The following is a 19,585-nucleotide window of genomic DNA, read 5'->3' as shown; positions in this document are numbered from 1 at the left end:
GAGGAAATGGGCAGTCTCTATATACTCTAATAGTTGAAGTATGTACCCTTTGGACGTGGTAAGCAAAGTGCCTCTGGTCACACCATAAGGTATGTGGAAGGAGTCATTCTGTCCTTATTGTGTGCTATACCCAGAAGAGGACTTGGCACATATTTGGCAATCGGCAAATATTTAATGAATGGAAAGATGTATATGCCTAAATCCTGGCATGGATACAACCCTCTGAGACTGGTTTTATTGACTTTCTACTCCTCCCCCCTTGCTTGCTTCCTCATGGGAGTATAATTGCACCCATAAATATACTACAGGCAGAAAAATGTGTCAAGAATAATGAAACGAAGAGAGTTGGTGACTCACTGATTGACTAGTCTTTTTATGGACTATTGATTGAATATCTAATAATATGCATAAAAATTGGAAATGTGCATGCAATTTGCAATGGTACAATCAGAATATTTCCAAAGACATTGTCTCTTCTCTAGTGTGTCTGTTTCTATCAGTTGAGTTGTAGGCTTACAAGGATATTCATTGTAGGCTTGATTATAGTAGTGAATAATTATAAACATAAAATGTCTGATTATAGAGAATTGGTTAAATCTATCATGGGGTATACATGCAATGAAATACAGCATGTCTTCATTTAGTAGGAACTCAGTAAATATTGTTGACTCACTGACTGCAGCCTTTAAAAACAAGGATGTAAATATATATTTTATTGACAATGAAAAAAGTCCACAATATATTAAGACTAACAGGTTACCAAGTGGCATGTATAATGTAGTTCTAATTCTGGGGCGGTGGGAGGGAACACCATACATATCTATCTGTCATCTCTCTCACTCTCTCTACATCTTCCTATCTATCTATCTATCTATCTACATAGAAATGTTAAAGGATTCTTACCTGAGTATTAAAAGTTGTTATCTCAAGGGGTAAAAATTTGTGTTATTTTTCTCTTCTTAGCTTAATGTTTTAATTATCTTCTGATTTATTTTATAATTATAAAAGGAGAAAGACAATACAATTTTGAAAAAAAAATAATTATGTATGTAAAGTATTTGGGGATGGACTTTGGTATAAAACCAAAGCAGCTGTTCAGCAGGTAAAGGATATTCATTATCTCAATTCCCATGTGTTTGGTTTGTCATGGCATTTATGGGTGAATTGACAAGTGTTGTAAATGGATGAGGGGTTGGAAAACTTAGGTTTTTCTACCAGATCCACATTCTACCTTCACACGTAGTAACAGTTGATCACTTATTCTATAGAACAAGGCAGAAGGTAATTTTGGACCATATTCCTTAGACCATTAATCGAAAATAAATACCAGAAAGAGACAGGTAAAGCACTGTTTAAAACTAAATTAGTTCTCCATTCTTCAAATACTTTCCCAAGAAATCTCAATGTCTGGAGAATACGCAGATGTGTGGTGTATGGGACATACTTATAATAAAATATTATTTGCTGTTTATCTAAAATTTAAATGTAACTAGGTGCCCTATATTTTATCTTTGATCAATCTAGCAACCTATTGACAACCCATATGTTTGGCCTTTCTCGTCGAATAGGAAATAAGCAAATCTGCCTTCAAGGTTATAGTGCCAGATGTAGTATATCTTTCTTTTACTTTCCCTCTCAGCTCCTGGCCCCTGACTGCATTGGCTCATCCAGTCCTAGCATTGACAGCTGTAGTGACTATGTTTTCCTATAATGCAGAGATAAGGCCCTATGAACCCATCCTCATTCTATACCTGATAGAGAAGAATAAATACTAGTACATTTGTTATGTAGAACAACAACAAAAATGCCCTAGTTTTCTCTTTCTCTCCCTTTCCTCCCCTACCAGCCAAGAAAGCATTAATGATATGGTTCTAATAATCTCCTTTATTATCTCCTAGTATGAAAGGATGTCCATTGTTGCAGATAAGTTACCTGCTGCCAAAATAGTACTGCATAACCAACCATCTCAAAAGATAATCACTTAGAGGGGGCAGTTTGAGATGGTAGCTGAAGATCCTGAACTCACATCTTCTCATGGATACAACAAATGTGTAGCTACATATGGGTCAGTTCCCTCTGAAAATGACCTGAAAACTAGTTGAAGAGCTCCTCCACAACAAAGGATAGAAGAAATACATTAAGATGAGTAGAAGAGGCAGAGACACAGTCCTGCCAAGAACCCCATATCCACAATTAGGAGAGATTTCACAAATATGAAACTTCTCCCTGAGGACTTCTGGGGGAGTATGTGTGTGTGCCCAACATCAGGCACAGATATTTATGATACTAGCATAAAACAAACACAGAGATCAGTGGAACAGAATAGAGACCCCAGAAATAAACCCACACATATATGGTCAATTAATCTATGACAAAGGAGGCAAGAGTATACAATGGGGAAAGAAGTTTCTTCAATAAATGGTGTTGGGAAAACTGGAAAGCCACATGCAAAAGAATAAAATGGGACCACTCTCTTATACCATGTACAAAAGTTAACTCAAAGTGAATGTAAGACCAGAAACCATAAAACTCCTAGAAAACAACATAGGCAGAAAGCTCCAGAATGTAATGACTTAAACAATAAGATTAATTTAGCTCACAAGTTTGCAGGTGAGTTTTTTTTTGGATAAACTTCAGTTTATTTTATTTTATTTTTTAACATCTTTATTAGAGTATAATTGCTTTACAATGGTGTGTTAGTTTCTGCTTTATAACAAAGTGAATCAGCTATACATATACATATATCCCCACATCTCCTCCTTCTTGTGTCTCCCTCCAACCCTCCCTATCGCACCCCTATAGGTGGTCACAAAGCACCGAGCTATCTCCCTGTGCTATGCGGCTGCTTCCCACTAGCTACCTATTTTACATTTGGTAGTGTATATATGTCCATGCCATTCTATCACTTCGTCCCAGCTTACCCATCCCCCTCCCCATGTCCTCAAGGCAATTCTCTACATCTGCGTTTTATTCCTGTCCTGCCGCTATGTTCTTTAGACCCTTTTTTTTTTTTTCTGGTTCCACACATGTGTATTAGCATACGGTATTTGTTTTTCTCTTTCTGACTTACTTTACTCAGTATGATGGACTCTAGGTCCATCCACCTCAATACAAATAACTCAATTTCATTTCTTTTTATGGCTGAGTAATATTCCATTGTATATATGTGCCACATCTTCTTTATCCATTCATCTGTCAATAGACACTTAGGTTGCTTCCATGTCCTGGCTATTGTAAAGAGAGCTGCAGTGAACATTGTGGTACATGACTCTTTTTGAATTATAGTTTTCTCAGGATATATGTTCAGTAGTGGGATTGCTGGGTCGTATGGTAGTTCTATTTTTAGTTTTTGAAGGAACGTCCATACTGTTCTCCATAGTGGCTGTATCAATTTACAATCCCACCAACAGTGCAAGAGGGTTTCCTTTTCTTGATATTCTCTCCAGCATTTATTTTTTGTAGACTTTTTGATGATGGCCATTCTGACCGGTATGGTGATACCTCATTGTAGTTTTGAATTGCATTTCTCTAATGATTAGTGATGTTGAGTGTCTTTTCATGTGTTTGTTGGCAATCTGTATATCTTCTCTGGAGAAATGGTTATTTAGGTCTTCTGCCTATTTTTGGATTGGGTTGTTTGATTTTTGATATTGAGCTGCAAGAGCTGCTTATAAATTTTGGAGAGTAATCCTTTGTCAGTTGCTTCATTTGCAAATATTTTCTCCCATTCTGAGGGTTGTCTTTTCATTTTGTTTGTGGTTTCCTTTGCTGTGCAAAAGATTTTAACTTTCATTAGGTCCCATTTGTATATTTTTGTTTTTATTTCCATTTCTCTAGGAGTTGGGTCAAAAAGGATCTTGCTGTGATTTATATCATAGGGTGTTCTGCCTATGTTTTCCTCTAAGAGTTTTATAGTGCCTGGCCTTATATTTAGGTTTTTAATCCATTTTGAGTTTATTTTTGTTTATGGTATTAGGGAGTGTTCTAATTTCATTCTTTTACATGTAGCTGTCCAGTTTTCCCAGCACCACTTATTGAGAAGGCTGTCTTTTCTCCATTATATGTAATTGCCTCCTTTACCAAAAATAAGGTGACCATATGTGCGTGGGTTTATCTCTAGCCTTTCTATCCTGTTCCGTTGATCTATTTTTCTGTTTTTGTGCCAGTACGATACTGTATTGATTACTGTAGCTTTGTAGTATTGTATGAAGTCAGGGAGTCTGATTCCTTCAGATCCATTTTTCTTTCTCAAAATTGCTTTGGCTATTCAGGGTCTTTTGTGTTTCCATACAAATTGTGAAATTTTTTGTTCTAGTTCTGTGAAAAACACCATTGGTAGTTTGATAGGGATTGCACTGAATCTGTAGATTGCTTTGGGTGGTACAGTCATTTTCACAATGTTGATTCTTCCAATCCAAGAATATGGTATATCTCTCCACCTGTTTGTATCATCTTTAATTACTTTCATCAGTGTCAAAGTTTTCTGCATACAGGTATTTTGTCTCCTTAGGTAGGTTTATTCCTAGGTATTTTACTCTCTTTGTTGCAGTGGTAAATGGGAGTCTTTCCTTAATTTCTCTTTCAGATTTTTCATCATTAGTGTATAGGAATACAAGAGATTTCTGTGCATTAATTTTGTATCCTGCTACTTTATCAAATTCATTGATTAGCTCTAGTAGTTTTCTGGTAGAATCTTTAGGATTCTCGATGTATAGTATTGTGTCATCTGCATAGAGTGACAGCTTTACTTCTGATTTTCTGATTTGGGTTCCTTTTATTACTTTTTCTTCTCTGATTGCTGTGGCTAAAACGTCCAAGACTATGTTGAATAATAGTGGTTAGAATGGACAACCTTGTCTTGTTCCTGATCTTAGAGGAAATGGTTTCAGTTTTTCACCATTGAGGACAATGTTGGCTGTGGGTTTGTCATATATGGCCTTTATTATGTTGAGGAAAGTTCCCTCTTTGCTTACTTTCTGGAGGGTCTTATCATAAATGGGTGTTGAATTTTGTCGAAAGCTTTCTCTGCATCTATTGAGATGATCATACTTTTTCTCCTTCAATTTGTTAATATGGTGTATCACATTGATTGATTTGCATATATTGAAGAATCCTTGCATTCCTGGGATAAACCCCACTTGATCATGGTGTATGATCCTTTAAATGTGCTGTTGGACTCTTTTTGCTAGTATTTTGTGGAGGATTTTTGTAACTATGTTCATCAGTGATATTGGCCTGTAGTTTTCTTTCTTTGTGACATCTTTGTCTGGTTTTGGCATCAGGATGATGGTGGCCACATAGAATGAGTTTGGGAGTGTTCCTCCCTCTGATATATTTTGGAAGAGTTTGAAAGGGATAGGTGTTAACTCTTTTCTAAATATTTGTTAGAATTCGCCTGTGAAGCCATCTGGTCCTGGGATTTTATTTGTTGCAAGATTTTTAATCACAGTCTCAATTTCAGTGCTTGTGATTCGTCAGTTTATATTTTCTATTCCTTCCTGGTTCAGTCATGGAAGGTTGTGCTTTTCTAAGAATTTGTCCATTTCTTCCAGGTTGTTCACTTTATTGACTTACAGTTGCTTGTAGTAATCTCTCATGATCTTTTGTATTTCTGCAGTGTCAGTTGTTACTTCTCCTTTTTCATTTCTAATTCTATTGATATGAGTCTTCTCCCTTTTTTTCTTGATGAGTCTGGTTAATGGTTTATCAATTTTGTTTATCTTCTCAAAGAACCTGCTTTCAGTTTTATTGATCTTTGCTATTGTTGCCTTCATTTCTTTTTCATTTATTTCTGATCTGATCTTTATGATTTCTTTCCTTCAGCTAACTTTGGGGTCTTTTTGTTCTTTTTTCCCTAATTGCTTTAGGTGTAAGGTTAGGTTGTTTATTTGAGATGTTTCTTGTTTCTTGAGGTAGGATTGTATTGCTATATACTTCCCTCTTAGAACTGCTTTTCTGCATCCTATAGATTTTGGGTCGTCGTGTTTTCATTGTCATTTGTTCCTAGGTATTTTTTGATTTCCTCTTTGATTTCTTCAGTGATCTCTTGGTTATTTAGTAGTGTATTGTTTAGCCTCCATGTGTTTGTATTTTTTACAGTTTTTTTCCTGTAATTGATATCTAGTTTTATAGCATTGTGTTCGGAAAAGATACTTGATATGATTTCAGTTTTCTTAAATTTACCGAGGCTTGATTTGTGACCCAAGGTATGATCTGTACTGGAGAATGTTCCATGAGCACTTGAGAAGAGAGTGTATTCTGTTGTTTTTGGTTGGAATGTCCTATAAATATCAATTAAATCCATCTTGTTTAATATATCATTTAAAGCTTGTGTTTCCTTATTTATTTTCATTTTGGATGATTTGTCCATTGGTGAAAGTGGGGTGTTAAAGTCCCCTTTTATGATTGTGTCACTGTCAATTTCCCTTTTTATGGCTGTGAGCATTTGCCTTATGTATTGTGGTGCTCCTATGTTGAGTGCATGTATATTTACAATGGTTATATGTTCTTCTTGGGTTGATCCCTTGATCATTATATAGTGTCTTTCTTTGTCTCTTGTAATTGTCTTTATTTTAAAGTCTATTTTGTCTGATATGAGAATTGCTACTCCAGTTTTCTTTTGATTTCCATTTGCTTGGAATATCTTTTTCCATCCCCTCACTTTCAGTCTATATGTGTCCCTAGGCCTCAAGTGGGTCTCTTGTAGACAGCATATATATGGGTTTTGTTTTTTATCCATTCAGCCAGTCTATGTCTTTTGGTGGGATAATTAATCCGTTTACATTTAAGGTAGTTATCAATATGTATGTTCCTCTGTCCATTTTCTTAATTGTTTTGGCTTTGTCATTGTAGGTCTTTTCCTTCTCTTGTGTTTCCTGCCTGGAGAAGTCCCTTTAGCGTTTGTTGCAAGGCTGGTTTGGTGGTGCTGAATTCTCTTAGCTTTTGCTTTTCTGTAAACAATTTAATTTCTCCAGTGAATCTGAATAAGATCCTTGCTGGGTAGAGTAATCTTTGTTGTAGGTTTTTCCCTTTCTTCACTTTAAATATATCTTGTCACTCCCTTCTGGCTTGCAGATTTTCTGGTGAAAGATCAGCTGTCAACCTTTTGGGGATTCCCTTGTATGTTTTTTGTTTTTTTTCCCTTGCTACTTTTAATATTTTTCTTTGTATTTAATTTTTGATAGTTTGATTAATATGTGTCTTGGCGTTTTTCTCCTTGGATTTATCCTGTATGAGACTCTCTATGCTTCCTGGACTTGATTGACTATTTCCTTTCCCATATTAGGGAAGTTTTCAACTATAATCTCTTCAAATATTTTCTCAGACCCTTTCTTTTATTCTTCTTCTTCTGGGACCCCTATAATTCAAATGTTGGTGCATTTAATGTTGTCCCAGAGGTCTCTGAGACTGTCCTCAATTCTTTTCATTCTTTTTTCTTTTTTCTGCTCTGCAGTAGTTATTTCCACTATTTTATCTTCCAGGTCACTTATCCATTCTTCTGCCTCAGATATTCTGCTATTGATTCCTTCCAGAGAATTTTTAATTTCATTTATTGTGTTGTTCATCATTGTTAGTTTGCTTTTTAGTTCTTCTAGGTCTTTGTTAAATGTTTCTTGTATTTTCTCCATTCAATTTCAAGATTCTGGATACCTTTTCTATCATTACTCTGAATTCTTTTTCAGGTAGATTGTCTATTTCCTCTTCATTTGTTTGGTCTGGTGGGGTTTTACCTTGTTCCTTCATCTGCTGTGTGTTTCTCTGTCTTCTCATTTTGCTTAACTTACTGTGTTTGGGGTCTCCTTTTTGCAGGCTGTAGGCTCGTAGTTCCCGTTGTTTTTGGTGTCTGTCCCCAGTGGCTAAGGTTGGTTCAGTAGGTTGTGTAGGCTTCCTGGTGAAGAAGACTGGTGTCTGTATTCTGGTGGATGAGGCTGGATCTTGTCTTTCTGTTGGGCAGGATCACGTCCGGTGGTGTGTTTCGGGGTGTCTGTGACGTTATTAGGATTTTGGGCAGCCTCTCTGCTAATAGGTGTGGTTTTGTTCCTGTCTTGATAGTTGTTTAGCATAGGGTGTTCAGCATTGTAGCTTGCTTGTTGTTGAGTGGAGCTGGGTCTTAGCATTGCGATGGAGAACTCTGGGAGAGCTTACACCATTTGATATTACAGGGAGCCAGGCTGTCTCTGGTGGACCAATGTCCTGGACTCAGCTCTCCTACCTCAGAACCACAGGCCTGACACCCAGTCGGAGCACTGAGACCCTGTCAGCTACATGGCTCAGAGGGAAAGGGAGTAACAATGAAAGAAAGAAAGAAGAAAATAAAATAAAATAAATTTATTAAAATAAAAAAATTTAAAAATTATTTAAAAGTAATAAGAAAAAAAAAGAAGAGAGTTACCAAACCAAACACAAATCCACCAATGATAACAAGTGCTAAAATGTATACCAAAAAAAAAAAAAAAAAATGGACAGACAGAACAGTAGGACCAATAATAAAAGCAAATCTATACAGATAAAATCACACAAAGAAGCATACACATACACACTCCCAAAAAGAGAAGAAGGAAAGAAAAAAAAAATATATATATATATATATATACATAAAGAAAAAGGAGGGCTTCCCTGGTGGTGCAGTGGTTGAGAATCTGCCTGCTAATGCAGGGGACACGGGTTCGAGCCCTGGTCTGGGAAGATCCCACATGCCGTGGAGCAACTGGGCCCGTGAGCCACAACTGTTGAGCCTGCGCGTCTGAAGCCTGTGCCCTGCAACGGGAGGGGCCGTGATAGTGAGAGGCCCGCGCACCACGATGAAGAGTGGCCCCCGCACCACGATGAAGAGTGGCCTCCGCTTGCCGCAAATAGAGAAAGCCCTCGCACGAAACAAAGACCCAACACAGCTAAAAATAAATAAATAAATAAATAAATAAATAAATAGAGTAGCTGTTAATTTAAAAAAAAAAAAGAAAAAGGAAGAGAGGAACAAAATCAATAAACAAATCTACTTATGATAATAAATTCTAAATACTAAACTAAGATAAACATGGAACTAGAAACAAATTAGATGCAGAAAGAAAACCCCTAGTCTACAGTTGCTCCCAAAGTCCACCACCTCAATTTTCGGATGATTCGTTGTCTATTCAGGCATTCCAGAGATGCAGCACACATCAAGTTGATTGTGGAGATTTGATTTGCTGCTCCTGAGGCTGCTGGGAGAAATATCCTGTTCTTTTCTTTGTTTGCACAACTCCTTGGGTTCAGCTTTGGAATTGGCTCCGTCTTTGTGTGTAGGTCCCCTGAGTGCGTGCAGGTGAGTTTTTAAGGCTGAGCTTGCCTGGACAGTTCTTCTGTTTTCAGCTGGGATCACTGACACGTCTGTAACATGACTGACTGGGGCAACAGAGGTCACTGGGTCCTGCATTCTTCATCTTCCAGCAGGCCAACTTGGGCAGAGACAAAGATGTAAGAGCACAAGTGGAAATATGTGAGCCCTGTTTTTAAGTCTTGGTTTGTGTATCATTTGATAACATCTTTTTATCTATACTAGTCATATGTCCAACTAAAATCAAAGAACAGGGAAACATAATCCATCCTTTGGTGGGAGAATGTATAAATTCACATGACAAAGGGCATGGGTATGTGAAAGATTGAAGGTGTCATTAAAAAATTGATATATCACAAAATTCATGTGATAATAATTAAAGTAAATAATGATTATTAGCCTTTACTAAATACTTGAACAGTTCTTTGGCACAGTATAAAATTAGTGAGGTCTCTCTACTAATGCTGAATAAATCTGCTGGCTCAACATGAGATTCTCATAACTGTTATATGCTAGGAATAACATCTTCTTAGGCATCCTGGAGACACCTGTGAAAAGAATAGGCCAGCGCCTCCCTAAGGAAGGTCTAGCAATAGTTCTGCTTAAAACTGAGCACGGTTTGCATTTTAAACTCACAAATTGATTTTCAGTCTGACCAGGCAACTATGGCACTGTTCCTTACTGAGTCCATCAAAATTATAAATCTATTTAACCTTTTTTCTCTAAACTTCTATTAAATACACAATATGCACTGCACAGATAATGTAACACAGAATGAAATGGAAAATAAGGTCTTCATCCATCCCTAATCTAATTGTAGCAACTTGCTGATAACTAATGAAAGGACCAGAAGGTAATCATTTCCTCTTTTGAATGAAGAAGAGTTTTGCAGCTTGACTGTAACTGTGAATTTTAAGCTCCATTTGCTGAAACTAACATGAAAACAGTATGTTTTACTCTTTTGGAATCATCATGCAAAATTGTTTGGAGACTACTGCAGAATTTTATATTCATTTTCAACTTCTCATAATCATTATGTCCCATCATACTTTATAATGAAATAAATATCCTGGATTTTATAAAATTAAGGCAGAATAAAATTGAATTATAAAGCATTTTCCCTGATGTTACTGGCAATTAACATTTAAATGAAGATTTAAACCATCTATAGCATAAAATTGAGGAAAACTATTACATTTAATTAAATGTATTGTTCACAATGATTAAAATAGAAACTTAAAAATTATTGACAACTAATTTCATTCTTAAAGATCAAATGGAAATTTTAATATTTTAATTATTTTTCTGTGTATACATGACATTTACTCAAATAACTAGAATCACAAATCAAAGAGGATTTACCCTATTTTCTGAATTTATGTGTATGGTCTTCAAGGAATGTATTACTAAACATATATAATGTGGGGATTGTTAATGTAGTCAATGGAATTGCAATGTTGTTACTGAAAACGCGTACATTTGAAAATTTACCTTGAATTCTGTGAACTGCCTCTGTAGACCAACTAAACATGTAGAATAATCAGAATAGTATTTTTTTTTCTCCCAGTATGGGCATATAGATTATACTGTAAATAACCCTCATAAAGAAAGCCAGTTGTGATAGAGTAAAAAGAGTATTAGACTCAGCATCATGTGTCCTAGCTTTGAGTCTCCAACAGTTATTATCTATATGACCTTGGGCAAATTTCACCTGAGCTTTACGTTTTTCTGCTAAGTTTCAGTTGTGATAAACCAATGGCACACTTCAAAAACACAACTTACAGAACAGCTGGAAGAAGAAGTACACAGAAAGAAAATAAAAGATGAGGCTCCTATCTACTTTTTCTGTAGTCAATTGACCTTTACTGGAGTTAGGCATAAAGAAGGTCAATAATTCCTCTGTTCAATAATATGGATAAGCAACAAATATTATGGACTTTATGAAAATGCTTTTGTGAAACTATGGCTCTAAATATAATGACACTATTCATCAAAGCTATGTCTAAAATGTAGATGAGAGTTTTTTTCAAAAACAACCTATAAGCTCATATAAACACCCTGATAATTATATAATTATCATTGTTATTAGTGTTTCTAAACTTTTAGAGGGTGTGGACACTTTAAGAATTTGCCAAAGCTTTGGGCTTCTTATACAAAACAAAGTATCCGTACATAAAGATTTAGAAATTTTGTGCACAGTTTCAGCAGGATTTATTAGACTGTCTGAAGCTACATAGACTTATGATTTTAAAGCCAGATATTGGCTCATCCTTAAATTTCAAGCAATTTGTTGGTTTAACCTTAGGAGTAATTTGGATTTTAACTTTTCCTCATTAATGCTATGGTGGGGTTGAAAACCAACTGAAAACTTATTCAAGAAGAACAGTATTAAAGGTTCATATTTATATAAGATGGATAAACAAAATGTGTCCTTTTAAATTAAGAAAAAATTTCTTAGTCTAGTGGAAACAAGATAAGAATGGATTCAATGTCAAAGAAAAGTAAAATTGCACAATGCATGGTTGCCCAAACAGGACTAGTGGTCTATATAAGGAAAAAGCCACTTCCTTTGCCTCTTCCTGAGGTAGCTACAGTTAGATATTTGACAGCCTTTTTCCTTGCCGGCAGAGTCCATTTAGCATTATGGAGGCTAAAAATGCTGGATGCTTATTGTCCTAATCTTCCTTGCAGCCAAGGCACAGGCAAGTGATACAATGATGGCCAGTGAGACAGGAAAGCAGTTTACTGAAGACTTGCAGGAAATATTTATTTCTTCTTGAATAAAGACTGTTCATGAAAAAGAAACCACTGCTCCTTCCTTCTTACTTTTGTATATTGTCCTATGAAGGTGTTATTGAGCTACTGTAGCCATTTTGTGACCATGAGTTCAAGGCCAGAGAAGCTGACATAGAGTCCTGACAACTGCTTAGTCACTTAACCAACCCTGATCTGCATATCTACAGACTCATTGTTATTAGGGAAAAAATTAACCCATATTGTTTATATACCCACTTTTAGTCAGATATACTGTTACCTGAGTCCATAAGTACTCTAATGAACTTCCTATCTCCCAAAATTTTCTCACTGCTAAACACAGTGAGAGGAAAGATACATTTTTATGTTATGGGAGACAGTGAAAAACAATGATATTTCTAAAATCACAAATACCATGGTGGGGGTTCTTATCTTGACTTTAAGTAGTGCAAGAGATAGTCTCTGATGCCATTGTGTTGATTCCAATATGAAAACTCTTTTTAAGATCAGTTAAGAAAACAGGCCAGAGAGACACACAGAGAGAGAATACCACAACACCACAGATAATAAAAGCTAAAATAGCAGGTCAGAGTAGGTGAAATATGCTATGATCTGAATGAATTCTGAAGTCTTGATTTTCATGTGTCCCCTCAGTGCATGTTTGTGTGACTGTGTTGGGTTTCTTTAAAAGCTTTATATAGAAGAGGATGACAATCCTGACAGTAATTTGGCTAAAAAACTCTCCAAAAATGAAAAACAAAACCAAAGTAATCAGGCATGCTATTGCCTATTGCTGAGGAGGAGGTAAATACAGGCTATATTTTGTTTTCCATTTCATACCTCATTTAGAACTTACTGCAGTGATTCCACAAAGTCAGGAGGCTTTAAAAAGTTAATGAGAAATATATAAGAAAAAACCGGTTGTGTGTTATTTTGGAATACCCTGTAATGTCCAGGTTTTGTTACACAAGAAAGCAAGGCTATTTTAATGGCTTCCATTTTTATTGCACTATATTTGCTGGGATCACCCTAAACCTTCTAAGTTAATAAATAAAAAAATACTGTGACCTTTACTTGGTTGGCAAATAACATTGTTTCAGGATTGGGATTTTCAAAGCTTGTTCTTCTGTAGTTTTAACCTTGAAGACTTTGTATTCATTGTTGCAAATTATAATGCTAATTAAATTAAACCCTGGCATTGGTTTTGGTCTTCTGATGCCATGGTACACTTGATCACAAAGGACTGGGTAATTAGTTTTACCCTTTAATCATGACTTCTTTTGTGTTAGAGTCTTAAAGTGAGTTTAACTGTATATTCCATTTTAACTTAATGTGAATATATTTTTCTCTTTGACTTATTTTTAAAAAGTCCCTGGAAGATAGAGACTCTATTATATCATTCAGTTTCTTCCAGAGCACAATTATTTAATATACGTCACATGGAAAACAACTTCCTTTGGATGTCAATAGGTATAAAATGAAAAAAAAGTTATCTTCTAAATAAGGTAGGAAAATCTTGGCTTAGAAAAAGGAAAGCAAGTCTTTCGTGTATAACATTCAAAACGTTTAAAATCCTAACACATCCCATGTCCCCAAGCTGGGGACATGTATGTAGGAAATCCCAAATATATTTGAACATAAACTTTTCATTTTTTTGAGGGGGGGGGGGGGACGTGTTTTAAAGGGATAAAATACCTCTAAAAAGAAACACACATTGAGAAATTCTGTTCTACATTACATAGTCTAGTATTATGAACGTGGTTTATGTCATATCCAGACATAGAGATTCTTTTATTGGTTTTAACAAAATTCTTTCATGAGGGATGATATTTACTTATTTTTCCAATCTGGGAAAAATAATTTTAGCATTATAGTTAAGTAAGTTATCTTATATAAACAGGTACAGGTTTCGCCAGCTATCTGAAAGTAGAGCGTTCCTATGAAGACTTTTGTAAGCCAAAATGGCATAAAACAAAGAAGCAATTACCTTAGGACACATCTTGCTAATGAATACACAAAATAAATGGAGATAAGGCATAGATGCTCGCACAAAGTTCAAAGCTGTGGTGGCTTGAAGCTGAGATGCTGTGTGTGGTTCCTGGGGAAAGAGCTTGGCGGTGCCACTCTGGCTGCTCCGGGTGCAGCTGCCTCTATAATGGCTCCCTGCAAAACAAACACTGAACACTATTTTCACTTTTTGGCTTTTTTTGTAAAAGTGAAAGTCCTCTTTGGATTTCTTTTGGTTAGTGAAAACAGGTACTAATGAGGGTCTCTTGTAAAAACAAAGTGGTGTAAAGAGAAATTTTGAAACGTGGAGGATACCTGTATCTTGATTAAGTGTTTCAAGAAATATTTAATTTTGTGGCTTTATAAAAGAAAGAAACAAAGTTTTTGGAAATAGCTGAATCCACATTTAATCATGCATTATTTAAAGCTTATGTAATGTGTTTATACACAAGGATTTATGGCAGATAGTCTGTAAATATCGGGACATCTACTTCCAGTACAGCCGTAGTTTATATCATCCAAACTTCTTCCAAGCAAGGTGGTTGAGAGGCCGAATCACTGAATAGAATTTTTAGCAAGTTTGTAGTGCTTGGGAGGCAAAATATTGGAGTTAAGGACCTGTCAAAGTGGATGGGGACTAAAATGCCCATCTTTCAGCTGGGACCTCTGAAGGGCTATACCACTAAGTAATAGCAATCTAGAATAGACCAGCCCTCATAAAGACTTTTAACTGTGAATCAGTTCAATCTCTGAATGACTTAAAGTGATCTGCCTCTCACCTAACTGCTTGCCAAAGGCAGAGTAAATCCTTTCTGGAAAAAGGTAACATCATCCAGTACTTCGGATTACCTCTACAATGTCAGGTAGTCAACCAAAAAATAACAAGGCATATGGAGAAAGAGGAGGAAAGTCTGAAATAACATGACAGAAACTTACCCACAGAAGAGCCATAGTTATCAGACATGGCCTTGGGAAAACTGAATAACATGTTCAAGAGAACTAGAATATATAAGAAGAGTCAAGTTGAAATTCTAGAAAAATTTCAGGAGAAAATGTTTAACTCATTCATTAATTGAATAACATTTATTAGCCGCCTAATATAAATGAAAAAGGACAAAGAGAAGAAAAGAGAACAAAAGAGAAAGAAATTTTACCCTTATGGCACTTATATTCGGTATATAAGAAGAGAAAATAAGCAATAAATGTAAATGAACAAATACTATATTATAATGTTGTAAGTACAATAGAGAAAATAAATAGATATGACATTTCAGTTAGGGAAGTAATGGATGGGGTGAGTGGGTACAATTTAAATACAGTTGATAGGCAGGCTTCATTTAGAAGGTGACATTGTAACAAAGCCTTGAGGGAGATAAACCAGACTGATATCTTTGGGGAAAACATTTCAGGCAGAGAGAAGAGCCAGTTGTAAGGTCCTAAACAAGGAAATTAACCGATAAATTCAAGGAACAGCAGGGATATTAGTATAGATAGAGGGGAGCAAGCTAGAGGGAGAGCACTGGGGGTAGGGGGTAGGGAGGAGGGGTTAAATCGTATTGAACCTTATTGACCAAAAGGACTTTGACTTTTACTCTGAGGGATAGGGGAAGACATCAGAAAATTCTGAGCAGAAAGGGCTATAATCTAATGTACATTTTTAAAGGATTCTTCTACAGCAACAAGAACAAAAAGTGTAAAAGGCAGTAGTGGAAGCAGTGAGAGCAGTTAGGAATGATTGCAGAAAACCAGGAGAGACGTTAATACGGTTCAGACAGAGCTGAAATCGAATACATAGGGAGAAGTGTTTGAATTCTGTACATGTTTTGAATGTGGAGCCAATACCAATTCCATATAGATTGAATATTGGGTATGGAAAGTAATTATTAATAGAACCCTCTTTTACTTTCAAAAAGGTTTTGTTTGGACAATAAATTGTATGATCTCCTTAGTTAAATCAGGATAAAACACTCTAGGTCATGGTGCATTATTATTTTAACACACTGCTTGTGTCTAAGTTATAATAACTTATATAGGATCTTATCATCAACATTCATACGAGTGCTTTGTCTTTCTTAATGCTTTGGAAAAGTTTAAACACCATAAAAATGCTTTGGAAAAGTTTAAACATCTTTATATTCGATAAAGATGTTTTTAAAAATTCAGTCTTGAATCTGTCTTGGTCTGATGGTCTTTAAAGAAGTAGCTGTACTTGTTTTGGGGCAGTGGTCATCTTTCTTAATTCTTTGTCTCATTTTAGTAATTTGGAAAGGACATATTCTGTTCTAAGTTCCAGTTAGGATTCACCTTTCTAATTTTCACTAATATACTCACACTTATATTTCTCAAGTTATCAACCCAGAAATGAAACTTTCTGTTGAAATTATACCACTTAAACTATCACTCACAACAGCTTGCAGTTACCTATGGGCTTTGTTGGAGTTACTAGTTACTTTTTTTTTTTTTTTTTTTTGTCACAGCCCATCATAAAGGGATTTTCTTTTCAATCATTTTACAGTTTTATATAAAAATACATAATAGTTTTATAACTATACATATTTATTTAATCTGATATTTATGTTCATTGGATTAAGGGCTTACATTTGGTGATATATTTATTCAATCAACAAACATTTATTGAGGTCTTGCCATTTGCTAGGCATTGTGCTTAGCAGTGAGGATATGCAGTGGACTGAATGTGTGTCCCCTTCAAATTCATATGTTGAAGTCCTAACCTCCAAACTGCTAGTATTAGGAGTTGGAGCCTTTGGGAGGTATTTAGGGCATGGAAGTGGGGCCCCTCATGAATGGGAATTAGTATCCCCAGAGAATTCTCTTACCCTCTTTCTGCCATGTGAGTATACAACAAGAATTCTGCAACACAGAAGAGGGCCTTCACCAGAACTTCACCATGCTGGCACCCTGATCTCGGAATTCCAGCTCCAGAATGGTGAGATATAAATTTCTGTTGTTTACAAGCCACCAAGTCTATGGTACTTTGTTAAAGCTGTCCAAAGATGGGATACAGTGAAGAACATGAAGGTATATGGTCTCAGCCCTCACCATGAGAGACAATAATAAACAAGTACATGCATATATCAATAAAGTAACCATACTCCATGGAAATAAAAAAAGATGCTTTGTGAAAAATAAGGGAAATGAGACTATTTTAGATAAAATGGTTAGAGAAGAATTTTCAGAGATGTGCCGCTGAAGTTAAAGGATGAGTAAAAGCCCACCACTTCCTGGAAATAGCATTCTAGAAAGAGAATAGCATGGTTGTGCCCCCGAAAGTGCAAAGAATTTGGCATGTTTAAGAAGCTGAAAAATGACCAGTGTGACTGCAGGAGAGGGAGGGACCTCAAATGAAGCTGAGGCTGGATATGCTTCCCTCACCTTAAGTTTCCGGTTTTTCTTGAATTCCAGAAAATGTTCAGCTATTATCTTATCATTTATTGTATCTTGCCCCTTCTCTCCATTATCTCCTTCAAGAATTCTAATCGGTCTTTTATTAGAATTTCACACTGAGTAGTATAAATAGCATAAATAGCAAGAAGTATAAATTCAGACTGCACAATGGGGCATGGTGCACTGCATTCTTAGGGCTTCCAAGGACAATTGATTGTGATTCCTAAGTCCCCTTTCAACAATCAAGACAGATAGGGGCTGTTTTCTGTGTAAAACAGGACCGTAACTTGATACCCTCTTTTCTAGTGGTATTTGTTAAAACTGTAAATATTAGATATCTAACAATTAATGTCAAGAACTGCTAAGAATATAATATTTTCACCCTATTTGCAAGGTAGTAAACCTTCCATAGTCTTGTGGATGTTAACAGAAGACATGAGATATCTTGGTCAGAGACAAAGGAGATTATTACACACAGCAGAGAAGGCAGCACGAGCTTCATGTTTGTATCATTCCTCCTGGTCCCCCAAGTCTCATGGAAGACATGCAGCATGCAGAAAATTTTGTTTCACAGCTGAAGAACCTAAACTTCAGTAACTTGAATCTTTTATAATGAATAGTAAGCAGACCTGCCTGATGATTTTTCTAGAAGGAGAAATTATTATATTGAACACTAAGCAAACATGTCCCCTGTTCCAGGGAGAGATATCATCTCTAATTTACAAGGCTATTTTTCTATACACACATCCTTGGAAAGATATTTTAGAGCAAAAGGGCATTAATGCCCCCACTCATTAGACACACAGAAATTTAGAGACTCGGAGAGAATTTTCTCTCAACAATTAATCTCTACGAGAGATTTTGCTTTCCTATAAGCGAGTGTGTAAATACTGTTTTTCTGTTTTGCATATAACTTCTGGAGTGGCTGTACACTGCTGAAAACTCTGTGTATGCTTTTTTAGTATGCTTTTGGCAGCTATACTAGCATTCTCTACGGACTGTTATTTCGTGCTTAATATCCTGTGAATTACTATGGAATTGAGCTTTAGTAAATATTTACTTAATAAATCAATTTCTATCTGTTCTCAACAAACATTATGCTCAAGCCTGCTTACAGAATATTGTGCATGCTTATTTCAAAAGACCACTATGATGAAAATAAGAGTATTAATAAACATTTGGCTGCTAACTGAATTTTGAAAAACTAAAGTTTATTAGATAGTGAACTGTTCCAAGAAATATTCCAAGAAAAATTCCTTCAAACTAATAAAATTTTTATTTTATTTTAGTGGATAGCCAAATAGGGAATAGTTTCACACAGTGGGTTAATTTATCTCTTTTAAAAGATATCAAATTTGAAGCTAAACAAAACAAAATAAACAAAAAAGGAATTATAGGATTTAATTTTCATCTCAGGTGGGATACTAAATGGATTTCCTATAGTCATGAAGGTTCTTTTTCCATTGAAATGATTGGCTCTGGGAATATAATCACGTAGAAGTGGAGTTTAGGGACATAGACTACCCAGTGGAGTTTAAGAATCCTCTCCTTGAAGAATAAGGACACAGAAGTTCTGTTTTCCCACAAAAAAAAGGCAATGGATGGTGTAGAAATACAGCACTATCATAAACCATAGAAGGAACTCACATTTAGTCTTTTATCAGCCATCTAGATTGGTAAGTCCTAAAGAGCATGGATGCTCAATTTTACAGGTCTATAAAAATAAAATAGTTGATAGACCATGGTATGCTTTGAAAGTCATTAAATAATAGAAAATGATAAATTTAAGCTAAAGCTACATTATACTTTTATCCTTTTCTGAGATTTTTTTTCATGGTAAGGAAAATGGTAATGGTGGTCTATTTTCAAAACACACATTAAAAGGATGGGAGTGGGAAAGTGAGAAATGTATCAGAAGCTCTTGAAGGCTTTTGGACAAGTGATTAATAGATTTGTTTTTAAAAGACCACCTTGGTTGCAGTGTGGTAAATATACTGTAAGGGATGGGACAGCAGCAGAAATGTGGAGAGAGAAGACTCTGGAAGAAGTTTCCATTAACCGAGGCAGGGAAGGGATTGAATTGAAAACTTGAGGGGCCCCAGAGGA

At 35.7% G+C, this 19,585-nt stretch overlaps 1 long non-coding RNA gene across 1 annotated transcript in view; it reads right to left on the bottom strand.

The window, feature by feature from the left end:
- LOC309618328 overlaps nt 1-19,585 on the bottom strand; it is a 673,944-nt gene that overhangs the window by 64,559 nt on the left and 589,800 nt on the right. The gene's annotated exons all lie outside the window — the stretch shown is intronic.

Source organism: Balaenoptera borealis, assembly GCF_965194805.1.
Source record: "Balaenoptera borealis genome assembly, chromosome: 20".
NCBI classification, from domain to species: domain Eukaryota; kingdom Metazoa; phylum Chordata; class Mammalia; order Artiodactyla; family Balaenopteridae; genus Balaenoptera; species Balaenoptera borealis.
This window is presented reverse-complemented; position numbering and strand designations above follow the sequence as displayed.